Source organism: Macadamia integrifolia, chromosome 12 (assembly GCF_013358625.1).
Source record: "Macadamia integrifolia cultivar HAES 741 chromosome 12, SCU_Mint_v3, whole genome shotgun sequence".
Lineage (NCBI taxonomy): Eukaryota > Viridiplantae > Streptophyta > Magnoliopsida > Proteales > Proteaceae > Macadamia > Macadamia integrifolia.
In genome coordinates, this window is record NC_056568.1 from 12,830,547 (window position 1) to 12,843,572 (window position 13,026).

Here is a 13,026-nt window from a genome sequence, read left to right on the forward strand (position 1 = left end):
TTCAGATTTTTTGAGAGTTGGACAGAGCATAAGGAGTTCAAGGATATTGTAAAAAGGGGTTGGGACATTCCAGTTAAGAATTATTTGAATCCTTTACTTGGTTTGCTGCTAAGTTGAGGAGGAATTGGAAGGGTGGAATAAGGAGCATTTTGGTGATGTGTTTAAGGCAGTAAAAGAGGCTGAAGTTGTTCTTTCTGATATCCAAGATAAGTTATCTTCCAATCATGGTGATGATAATCTGGTTTGTCAAGAAAATGATGCTAAAAAGAAATTATGGGAGGCTTTGAAGAGGGAGGAGAGTTTTCTCAAAGAGAAGTCAAGAGTGAAGTGGTTGCAGCTAGGAGATGGAAATAACAGTTTTTTCCATAAGGCAATAAGGGGAAGGTAGCATAGAAATAACATTCTAGAAATTAAAGGAAGCAATGGGGTTGTTGTGGATGATCCTAGTCATATTAAGAATAAGGTTGTTGAATTTTATAAAAACATGTTTGGGGCTGAGTAGGAAGATGTGAGATTCTGTTCTAGTGATATCCCTTTGCATGGTACCCTTTCCATTGACCAGCAAGAGATGTTAGAAAAAACTGTTTCTAATGATGAGATCATGAAGGTTGTGTTTGCTATGAAGAGCACAAAGGCTCATGGACCTGATGGGTTTAGTGCTAGTTTCTTCAAACGCTTTTGGGAAATTGTAGGAGAGGACCTTACAATTGCTGTCAAGTAGTTTTTTAGAAATGCTGTTATGCCATCCTTTATTAATGTTACTTTTCTCTGGCTAATCCCTAAGTCAAATCAGAGGGCATCATTTGATGGGTTTAGGCCGATTGCATCGTGCAATATCTTTTACAAGGTTATTACAAAAATTATCACCAACAAGTTACAATGAGTAATTGGAGACCTGGTTAGTGAAAATCAGCCAGCGTTTATTAAAGGGAGATCTATTGTTGATAATGTTCTAATTTGTTCTAATATTGTAAGAGGTATTAAACATAAAAGGGGTCACCCTACTGTAATACTGAAGATAGACTTACATAAAGCATATGACTCATTGAGTAGGAACTTCCTTTTGAAGATCATGAGAAGAATGGGATTCCCTCTTTTATTCATGAATTGGATCAATGCTTGTGTCACTACTCCTACATTCTCGGTTTTTGTTAATGAAAGTCCACCAGGATACTTCATGGGGGGAAAGGGGATTAGGCAAGGGGATCCTCTATGACCTTACCTATTCACCATGGCAATGGAAGGGTTCACTAGAGTTATGAGGAAGTTAGTAGTGGATGGGAAGATCACTCTTCTTCCTAGGTGCAAAGCAGTGCAACTATCCCATCTTATCTTTGTAGATGATCTTATGATCTTTGTAAAGGCTATTAGTGACTCTGTCACAGCTAATTTAGGGGCTCTAGAAGAGTTTACATCCTTCTCCAAGTTGCATCTTATTAGGGGGCTTTACTCAAACTAGTAGTATGCAACTTTTGGAATCAACGGGTTTTAAGGAAACCAAGTTACCAATTAGGTACCTTGGGGTTCCTCTTGTTGCAAGGAAGCTTGCCATTAGAGATTGCAACCCTATACCGGATCTGATCAGGAAAAAGCTTGAAGTTGGAAGGCAATGTTTCTCTCATATGTTGGAAGACTGCAGTTGATCTCCTCGGTTCTACAAGGATGCTATATATATTGGTCATGTATTATTACATTACCAAGTAATCTTATAGCAAAGGTGGAGTCTATTTTTTAAAATTTTTTATGGTTTGGTCCCTCTTTGGAAAAGAAGACATATTTTATTTCCTGGGATGTTGTATGTAAACCTAAGGAGGAGGGGGGTTTCCCCTGAAAAGAGTGAAAGATATGAATGTTGCTGGTATTATGAAGCAAATATGACTTCTCATAGGAAGAGCATATGGGTGGACTGGATCTACAAGAGGTATTCGAAGAAGAATACTATTTGGACTGTGAAGGCTAAAAGTGAAGCTTCTTGGGTGTGGTGGAAGGTTCTGAAATATAGGGACAAAGTGGAAAATGTTATTATGCATATTGTAGGTAATGGAAGATGCACTAAGTTATAGTTGGATTATGGCATCCAAAGGGTATTTTGGTTTATCTCATCTTGCGACAGTTGAAGAAATCTTAAGGAATGATGAATGGCAGTCCACTCCTGCTACAACTCTTGATCTTATAGAAGCTTGGGGAAGTCTTCCTAAACTTCACTATGATGAAGAGGACTTGGTGGTATGGAAAGGAGATCCTACAGGTATGTTTACTACTAAATCAACATCGGAGATAGTGAGGAGGAAAGAGAGAAAGGTTAGCTGGAAGGAATCTATTTGGTTTGAAGGCAACATACCTCTTCATTCATTCACAACTTAGAGATGTTTAGTTGATGCTCTACCAACAAAAGACCAGCTCATTAAGAGGAGGATGAACATTAATCCTTAATGCATTTTCTGTTGGGTAGGTATAAAAAGTAGAAATTACCTATTCTTTGAATGTCAGTTTACATATGCTATATGGGGGAAGGTTGCTCTATTATGCAATCAAAATGGAAAGAAATCTGATAGTGTCATGAAAATTGCATTGTGGGAAAAAAATGAATTTTAAGATAATGATCCTCTTAGAGTAGTTGGAAATTTAGCTTTCTGTGCCATAGTACAACACGTATGGCAGGAAAGAAACTTTAAGATTTTCAAATCAAAATCCGAACTACTCTACAGATTATAGAAGCCATAATTTCAGAAGTGAAGTTGAAATGCTTAACTATGAACTTTATGACTGAATGCAATCCTAGAAATCAATTCTTAGTAACAAGTTGGGGAATCAAAGTCACTTGGTAAACAGTGATTCCTAGAGTTTGTTGCTGGTTCCAGCCACCTGAAAACATGGTAGCATTGCTTTGTGATGGAGACCTTACACATGATAGAGCATCCTGTGAAGGGCTGATCAGAGATAGAATGGGGAAGCCCATTGTAGCTTATGGGGGAATGGGAGATGTTACAAGTATATTGTGATTGGAATTATAGGCTATCCTCAGAAGAATAAACATTTGTGTGGGAAGGAATATCATAGAGGTATCCATTCGATCAGATTCAAAATTGGCCATTGATATGTTAAATGGTGTGATAGAAGGCCTTGGCAAACCAGAGTTCTTAAAAGTGAAATCCTAAATAGCTCAAAATCTCTGGAAAAGAAGGAATTCAAGCATGTATGGAGGGAGATAAATAAACCAACTGATTTTATGGTCTCTTATGCAATGAGTCAGTGAGAAACTATTATTCAGGCTCAAGATTTTCCAGATGAGTTGAATAGTTTAGTAAGAGATGATTCTGAATTTAAGATCTATTACAGATTGTAATTTTTCATTTTTATTTCCATTTGTAATGCAAGGCCTGTCCTGTCTGCTTGATTTCAAGGAGTCTTTTTTCCTTTCTTTTGGTCTGTCCATAGAAGAAGAATAAGGCTGCCTTACTTTGTATATTCTTTCTTTCCATAATACATACACATCACTTATTAAAAAAAAAAAAGGTTAAAATGTGGTTAATCGACCTCAAAATTCACTTAAATTTTCAAATAAAATGATTTCATTTTACGTTTAATCATAATTTAATTTGGCTAACAAATTATCTTATTTGCACCCTAAATCGGAAAAGATTATATTTTATCTATGTGAGACTTGCATCGAAAATAATTTGCATGGATTAATACAACTCTCAACATCATTTGAAAAAAAAAAGGCCTTATAAATTACTAAATTTGGATTCTTTTAGATGCCTTATAAAAGGAGAGAGAGCTTCCTTTTATAGATGGCAGATACCAAGGATTTCTTCAAATTAGTTGGGAGATGCAATAATGGGCCTTGATAGGGTTGGCGTTGAGTAGGCATCAAACCAATCAGATGTGATTTTTGAACAATTAAAGATAAAGTGTTCTTATCATAAGTTAGGTACACCTAATAAGGTGTGAGGTTATTGTCAGAAGTTGATAAACTTTAGTCGAAAGTTATATTATTGTATAGTCCAATTATGCGACTGAGAAAAAGCCATGAATGAGATTCTCTGGCATTCCACGTGGGATGGTCCACTGTTTTCCAAAAGAGTCTCAGTTAGGTGAATTTTTAAAGTGTCCACCTGTGACACTCACTATAATACGCTTATAGTGCTGCGTGACGCATGTCAAGACGTCAATCTGACTGAAATGGCACTAGATGTGGGTGCTTGACATTTGGCAAGAATCATAATGGCGTGCCTGATTAGCACGACACTGGGTCAAGGTGCAGTGAGACTTCTTTTCCTTCTCCCCCTTTTTTTTTTTGTTTTTTTTTTTTATCGATATAGATCAGGCTGTTGAGTGAATTGGCTTCCATCATCCGAAAGAGGAAGAGTTGATGCAGAGGAGGATGATGATGGGGCTAGATCATCGGGTTGAATATTAAACCCGATAGCGTTTAAAATTCACTCTTGGATCTGCTCATTAGATAAATACGGAAGACGACACCTAGCAGTGTTGAAAATGTTAAAAAAGGGCATCTGGACTGTCGTTGTTGAAGAGGATGCAAGGTGCAGATCCAAACCAATGCCTATTTTAGGCACAAATCGTGAACCAGTTAAAGATGAAATGTCGAATTTATCCCAACATTTAATCATAATATGTCGTTCTAATGTGGGAACATAATTCCATTCTTTAAATTCATCAGTAGTCATTCGATACTTCCATTGAAGAATTCAGGGAACTTCGTATAATATGAAGAATTGGACGAAAAGAGCCTGGGAGTCCAAAGGTTGATTGAATTCTTTAAATTTAGTAACAGACTGCTGAAGAGCTGAAGGAAGGAACTCCAAAGAAGGTGGTCCTCAGGTGAAGAACTATTATAGAAACCAGTTCAGAACACCTAATAAGGTGCGTTGAAGACGAAACTTCATGAACCAGGAGTGAGTTTCATAATCATTCTGATATAAGAATACCATATCCCAAGCTTTGACATAATCAGTATAATCATATGACCTGAGTTTAAAGCCAGAGACATTATGAAAGTCTCGTTTAAATAAGGGAGAAGGTCCCCATTCACGATCCCTTATGATGTTTAATATGTTGAGCTTTGAATAAGCCCTAGTATGAGCACTCTAAGTTTCTTTAAAGATTCTTTTATAGAAATAACGAGTTTTATCACCAGAAGATAGATGAAGATGGTCACGAAGGTAAATGGTGGCAAGTTCTGATGGAGTGTGACAAAGATGAATGTTTTCGATGGGGATGACCGGGATACAATTGGTTTCTATGAATAAAGAATTATTAACAGCCTTATTTAAGGTTGTTGGAGGAGTCTGAGATGAAATAGGAGTGGGTTCTTCTTGAAGTTGTCTAGAAGAAGAGGAGGCAACTTCTTTATTAGGAGAGGCAGGGATTATAGCCTTCTGTTTAGGTGCCCTGCAAAAATTCTCGGGTTAGAAAATCAAGTAAACTGTTAGTAACTCCTTTAATAAATTTAATATTGAAATAAAAAACAGAAAGAAGCGACTGCCATCGAGTAAAGATCTGTTTAAAGGCCAGATTCTTAACATCTTTCTCAAGAACATCTTTAGCCGCTTTACAATCCACTCGAAAAAAAAAAATTTTGATTAAGAAGATTACTTTCAAATTTAGTTATACATAAAACAAGTGAAAGAATCTCCTTTTTTATTGTAGAATATCTTTGTTGAGTTGAATTCCAGGTGCCTGAAGTGAAACATACTAAGACTTCCTTTGGAAGGTTAGGACATTTTTGCTTCAATATACCTCCAAATCCTAATTTGAATGCATAATTCTCAACAAATTAAAACAATCTGGTCATGCTAAGTTTAAACACAGAAGCTCCTTTGCTTTGAGCTTTCTTTTGTGGACAGCATCAGTATGTACAGTTGTCCAAGGGTCAGGTTACTGTTTTAGCCTGTTAAATAAAGGTTTGGCATCCTTTGCTAAATCCTTGTAGAATTCTGCAATGTAATTAAGGCTATCAATAAACCTTTGGAATTGAGTTTTATCTGGTATCTCGTCATAAAATTTATCTGCAAATTGGATGGCTCGTTCAATGGGGATAATAGAACCAAATGAAATATAGTGTCCTAAAAAATGAACTTTAGTTTGAAATAATTTTATTTTCTTAGCCGAGACAGCTAATCCTGCTTACGAATAACAGAGAAAAAGATTAAGATGTTTCCAATATTGAGCAATGTCCTGGGAATAAATAAGGACATCATCAATATAAACAATTATAAATTGTGATATTGATTAAAAATTTGATTCATAATGTTTTGAAATTTAGAGGGAGCATTTTTAAGGCCAAAAGGCATAACATTCCATTCGTATTGCCCGAATGGGACAACAAAAGCTGTCTTATACCTATCATTTTCTGTTAGTTGAATTTTTCAATACCTAGATTTCATATCAAATTTAGAGAATACGATGGAGGTGTATAATCTATTGAGAAGGTCCCTTTTATTAGGGATAGGGTACCTAATCCATTTAAGAACCTTATTTAAAGGTTTATAATTGATGACAAGTCTGGGAGCTCCTCATTCAATCTCAACATTATTATTTATATAAAAGCCAGTACAACTCCAGGGAGATTTATTAGGTCTAACAAGACCTTTATCAAGGAGTTTGAAAATCTCTTTCTGACAAGTTTTCGTTAAATGATTAGGCATTTGAGTTGCCTGAACTTTTGTGAAAATTCGGTTCTCGAAAAAATCATCTTCATATGGTAGAGTGACAATATACGTTTTTTGAGACTAAAATGCAGTAGGGATTTTAGAACAAACTTCATTTTCAAGTTGAACTTGAAAGTTTTTAACTCTAGGTTGAAAAGTAGGATTATCAATTTTGTGTTGGATGCTCTTCTGTTGGATTTCAGAGGATAAAGAGCATATGAAATTTTCTTTGGACTGAGTTTGAGTCCGAATTTCATTTACAATGTGAACCTTAGGGGGCCCGATGAAATGAAAAGTTATAGGGTGATTATTAACCACAGAGTGAAGACTAACTGTATCAATCCATAATGGTTACAACTAGGATAGGAATGGAATGCCTAGAAGAATGAATTGAGAAAGTCCTTTTATCATTATAAAAGGGGTCTTTAGGAAATGTCCAATATTACAGATAGAAGCAGATGGGAGTTCATACTCAACCTGCATTCTATATCCGTCAGTCGTAACCAGTTTTTGAGTGGTCTTCTTAAAGTATTGGGAAGGTATAAGCCCTTTGTTAATACAATTTATATCAGCGCCTGAGTCTATTAAGACGATGGTTTTTAGGCTAAATTCTCGATTGATAATAATATCAATCATTTTATGCCATCGATGAGTTTGAACCTGTTGAATTGTAAGGACTTGAGCATTTTCAGAAGAAACTACAGCAGTTGTTGTGGAGGAACTAGCTACTGTATCTTTAGCCGCTAGTAGATCCTTAAAGGAAGCTTCTTCTTCGAAGTCTGGCTCAATCAATTGATGTTCATTATATAATTCAAGAGTCTGAATTCTTTGTTTAAGATTCTGGACTTCAGTTTTAACTTCGTTGAAATCTCTTCGAAGTTCCTGAACAGTGGGTTCTTGGACTTGAGAAGTAGTTTTTACCTAGTTGATTATAGTTTTAAAGCTATAATCTTGTATTGCAGGTTGTGGGGCAGGAACTGGGCTAGACTGACCGTGGTCCTTAACTAAGGTAATATATTCATGTAGTAATTAAGCCTTAGTCGCAGGATTAGTGACTTGGTCTATTGCTTTTAAGAGAAATGACTCTTCGGTTGAAAGAACCATTAAGACATTTTCTTTAAAGATTGCCTGATAGGGATCACAACTACAATGGAAAGTCTAGGATTTAGACTCAAAAGAATCACTGTCAAACTTAAGTTGAGCAATACCTTGATCTGAGTCGGACTCAGTGTTGGACTCAGGGTTGGACGAGCTATAGAGCAATACCTTTTCAAGATTTTGCATTTGAGAGTTATCAATCTCTAAGGCATTGATTCTTACCTTAGTTCGACAATTGTTTTTATAATGTTCTATTTTTCCACATTTGTAGCAAATAGGGGGTTTGTTATTAGGAAAAGAATTTTGAGGACGTGATTTTGAGAAGCGTTTCTTGAAGAAGCGCTTAGGTTTAGACCTATATTGTTTAGCCTGATATTTAGGGTTAGAAAAATTGGAGAGTTTTTTAGAGTCTTTTTAGTATTTGGAAGACGAATCTTCTCGTAACCAAATTGCTCATAAAAATCTCCTAGTTCTCTGAATCCAGCTTGTCTCTCTTTAGATAATTGTTTCTTTAGCTTACGGTCTGTGCAGAGTTGAAGACCTTCATTGCAAACTTCAGCGACTAATTCTCTATAGGTGTACTGCTCGAAGGAAATAGTGCCATTATGCTTTGCTTCAAGTCTATATCTTACCTTTTGAGCAAATAAATGAGGTAAACCAGAGATAAACTTCTCTTTCCAGATAGCATTATTGCAGTCATCTCTAGTGAAGACTTTAGCGAAGAAGACATCTATATACCATCTATCATGAGATAGTGTAGGACATCAAAGATTCATAAGTTGTTCTCTTGTTTGATCAGCTAGGATTTTAGCTAGTCCAACAAAATGGAGAGTTATAGTGTAAACCAAAGTGTTTATGGCATCTTCCTGATTAACATAGACTGTTCGCTGGGCAAAAGTACCATCAAGGATTTGTTCAGTTTGATTATGCGGAACACTGGTGGTAGCATTAAGGATTTGATTCTAAACTTCTTTGGCAAGGTAAAAATCCCACCAAGCGCGAAAATTCGATTGCTATCATTTTAGCAATAGGCGAATTAGTAGTTTGATGCTGCTTAGCCCCTGTGGCATACATAAGCATCTGTTTTAGAAGATTGATACTTTGATATTCATATCAACCATCAATATTTCATTCTACAATAGATGTACCATCAAACGTAGCAGGTTCACCTTCCATTTCATATTGGAAATCAACAGGAGAAGGTCGAGGATAATAATAGTTTGTCAGTGCCATAGACATAATTTTGTGAGCTTTCCTCATAACTCGATTACGTTGAGGGATAGGCTCAGGAATTGCTTCCTGTTGAGGTAGCATGGATTGGAATTCTTTCTCTACAGTTTCAATTTCAGAATCAGAAGGTTCAGCAAGAGAAAGAGTTATGTCTTGTTTTTCTTTGTCCTTAGAAACTTGTAGTTGACTGAGGCGAGATACAATTTCATCAAGGATGGTTGACTCAGTATTACGAGTTAGGACATCTAAAACAGGAGGAGGTTTAAAAATGACAGATTGGTTGCTTCTGATTTAAGAAGCAGGGGCTTGCCAAATTGGCTTTTGAATATGCTCAGTTTTAGCATGGTAGCTAGACGAGATAAGAGCCTTTAAGGAATCTACCATTGTCTCAATTCGATCAGTCTGGCTTCTAATGGACTAAAGACACAAATTAGTATAATTGTTTTGTTCAACAATTTGACTAAGATGGGATTCAGTTAACGGAGAGGAGGTATAACTTGAAGTTTTAAGAGAAGTAGTCATCTGATTGGTTCCTATCTTTAAGGCCTGAGGAGGAGGATGAACAGATTCAATTTTTGTTCCCCCTTTAGTGACATAAGTGGTTGATGCCTTCTTGACTTCATTCACTTGTGGAGAGTTAGGTGATTTCTTCATAAGGTATATCTTCAACCACTAAAAGAATGAGAGACTTATTTGATGAGTATCCATAAGAGAAACTCATTTCTTATGAAGCTCTTGCCACTGGAGATTGGAATAGTGTTCTTCAAAGATCCGACGTTTTTCAGCATTCCTGGTAGACTTATATTCCTAAATAAGGAATCGCTTATTCATCTGGAATTTGAGTTCTTCAGTTATATGAAGCATATGAATTCCCAGAGGTGCTTACATATCAGAGAGTGTGGGAGATGAGGATCCATTTTTTGTATCAACAGGAGCAACAGGTGGCTGATTAGCCTGAGAAGGTTCCCTAAGAGGAGGACCATAGACATGTTGATTAACCTATGTAGGTGTATAATTTGTACCCTGAAGATTGATTATTCCATCAAATATCTCACTCTGAGCTCGAGATGTTGAAGCACAAGTAAGTGCTTGATATGTAGAAAACTCAGAGGAAGATATTACAGAAGAAGTAGAACTACGAGTATTATCGAGCCTATGATCAAAAGTGATATTGACATCACCAGATGGAATTTGGGTGATGCAGGATGGAGTAGTCCTAAAAGGTGGCTGAGGTTGAGCCATAGAGGTTAAAGTCTAATGTTTGAGATTTTAAAATGTAACTGCAAGAGTACAGATCAGTGTAGCTACGGGTCTAACACTGGGAGAGCAATCACTTTATTTTTTTTTCTTTTAATAATGCGAAAGTGAACTGATTAATGGTTGTGATCTAATTCTAATTACCGTCCTAAATATATGTATTTAAAATAATGTCCTAACCATTCGTCATCTAAGAATTTAAAGATGCAAGCCACGTAATTAAAATTAAATAAATAAATAATTGAAAAAAAAATAAGTCATGCAATTAAAAAATAATAATAAAGGAAAAAAATACTGAAATAAAAATAAAGTAAAAAAAAGGGGATAAAGCTAAAGAGAGACTCACAAGTAGGTTTCTCTACTTAGCCTGAGGAATACATCATAATATAAGCTTCACTATTTGACCAGAGAGTCACTCTTACAAGGGTTACTCTACTTGGCTTTAGAAAAAGGGAGACAATTAAAATAAAAGTAATAAATTAATGGTTCTATGACTAGGAGGGGCAAAGCCAATACACTAGCCATGAACCTTGGGGGAAATGGATAGCAATAATATAATGACTAAAATTAAAATCCTAAATTATAAAAAAAAAGGGTAGTCACAAGAGGGAATGAGAGGGGGGAGAGAAGACTACTGAAGGAGCCTACTTACTTGAACATCAACATTTGAACTGAAAACTAAATCGATTTGAGATACTACCAGTACTAAAAACCAGATCTGGAATAAACCAAATCTGAAATTTCTAGTACTAGAGAAAACAAATCTGAAGAAAAAATAAATTGAACTTGAAAGACATGCTTTATAGCTTGTTCTTGTCACCTAGAACTAAGCCTAGAACTAGAACTTGAAAATTACAACTTGAATTGCTTAAACAATAAAAATAAAAGATTGAATCAAAAACAAAAGTGCTTGCATTAATTGAATAAAAAGAACTTACAAAAGTGTTTAAAGCATAAACCTAAAACTAAAGCTAGAGAAAGAGATAGAGCAACTAAAAAAACCCTAGAAGAAGAATGAATTGTCCCCCCTCCTCTTACATGAGTTGTATTTATAGGGAATGGGGAGGTAGGGTAACAAATTTCTCTTTCCTAAAAGGGAGAAACCCACAATTGGTAGTGAGATCTTTTAAAACCAAAAGTATTAAAGTGGAGGAAAGAGAAGAGAGAAATAAACTTGGAAAAATTTCTTATAATTGTTTTTGCTTATTTTTTTTCTTTTTTTTTTTAATTTATTTGTCTCTTATTTTTCTCCCTCCAAGGGACGATTTTCTTTATTACTTTGTGTGATTTGGACAATCTTTTGGTGATGATGTGAAAGAGAGAGAATATTTGGATAAGATTTATTTCTCTATTTTTTTTTCTTTCATTTTTTTTCTCTTCTTGCGGAAACCCCTCTCACGATTTTCCTTGCTTCTAATTTGATGTGAAAATTTCCTCCATGCCCTTAGTGCTTTAAGTGAGTGAAAAGTAGGAAATCTTTAACAAAATTCTCCAAAAAAAGACAACCATGAGATTTGAACTTGAGACCTCCTGGTAAACAAGGGAATTTTACACACCATAGCTCACCAACTACACTAGGTAGTTGTTGTTGGAGAGATATAATGTCCGATAATGCTTAAAGTCTTTAAAATAAAAAACCTGCAAAAAGAGAATAAAACCCAAGGTAGCTCCATTCTAAATATATAAAATGCATATTTTATTACCCTAGATTTCACACATAAATGTGCTCATCAGAATTCCCTCACACTTAGACTTTGCTAGTCCTCGAGCAAAACAAAAAGAAAAAGAATAAAAACAAAAAACCTAACTCACTTTCGTTGGAATCACGGTTGCACTTAGCATGTGCAATAAGCCTTTAAACCCCTAGGTCACCCCTAGTGGACGAGTTGTGTCTCGTGGGTGTTTACAGTGAATATACCCCAAAAATTCAGAATAAATAAATTCTAACATTGGCTAAAGGTAAGGCTCATACCGATCCAGAGCAAAGATAATTTTTTCTTACAAGGGACCCCCACACTTGAACTTTTATTACCCTTTATCAATTCTAGACACTAGTATATTTCTTAATTTGGACCTCTCCTCGTCTCTGTCAAAACATTCTTATCTTAAGGTAAAACCACTTATGAAGAAATAGGGAACCAATGACTAAGGTGTTGGAGTGTTTTTTACCAAAACATATTGCCAAGCATTAATGACATTTGCACATTTTTTTTTTCGCTTAATAAACTCTATTCTACTCCACTACTTTTGGCCTGAATGACATGGAGGAGCAAACACCAGACACCCAAGTTACTATGTAGCTTCGCTTTTTGCATATGCTCACAAAGACAGTGATGCTAGAATCCTTGCAGAAGTTTCCTCCCTAGGAATTTCGATCAAGACACCACGCTTCCTGAACCGTAATGACCTGTCTAGTTCTAAGAGAATCAACTCTTATTCTTCTTTACACCACATTTCACATTTATTTAAAATTGTGCATTTGTTAACTCATGCCAAATTAAAAAGAATGTCTCAACTCCAAATCAAAAGTACAAAGAATCCATAGACTTACATATGGTCAAACACCATAAAATAGGGATCTCTTATTTTTCAAAAGAAAGTCCCATCTCAAGACATAGGCTTGTTTCTTTCTTCTCAACAGGGTTTTTATACGTTCAAAATGGGTACCTTAGTCAAAAATTTTATTTTACACATTAATGAAAAAATCGAATGGTATGATCATTAGCCAAAAGCCAAAGTAGGACTTCATCCTTTAGCAAGCTCAAAA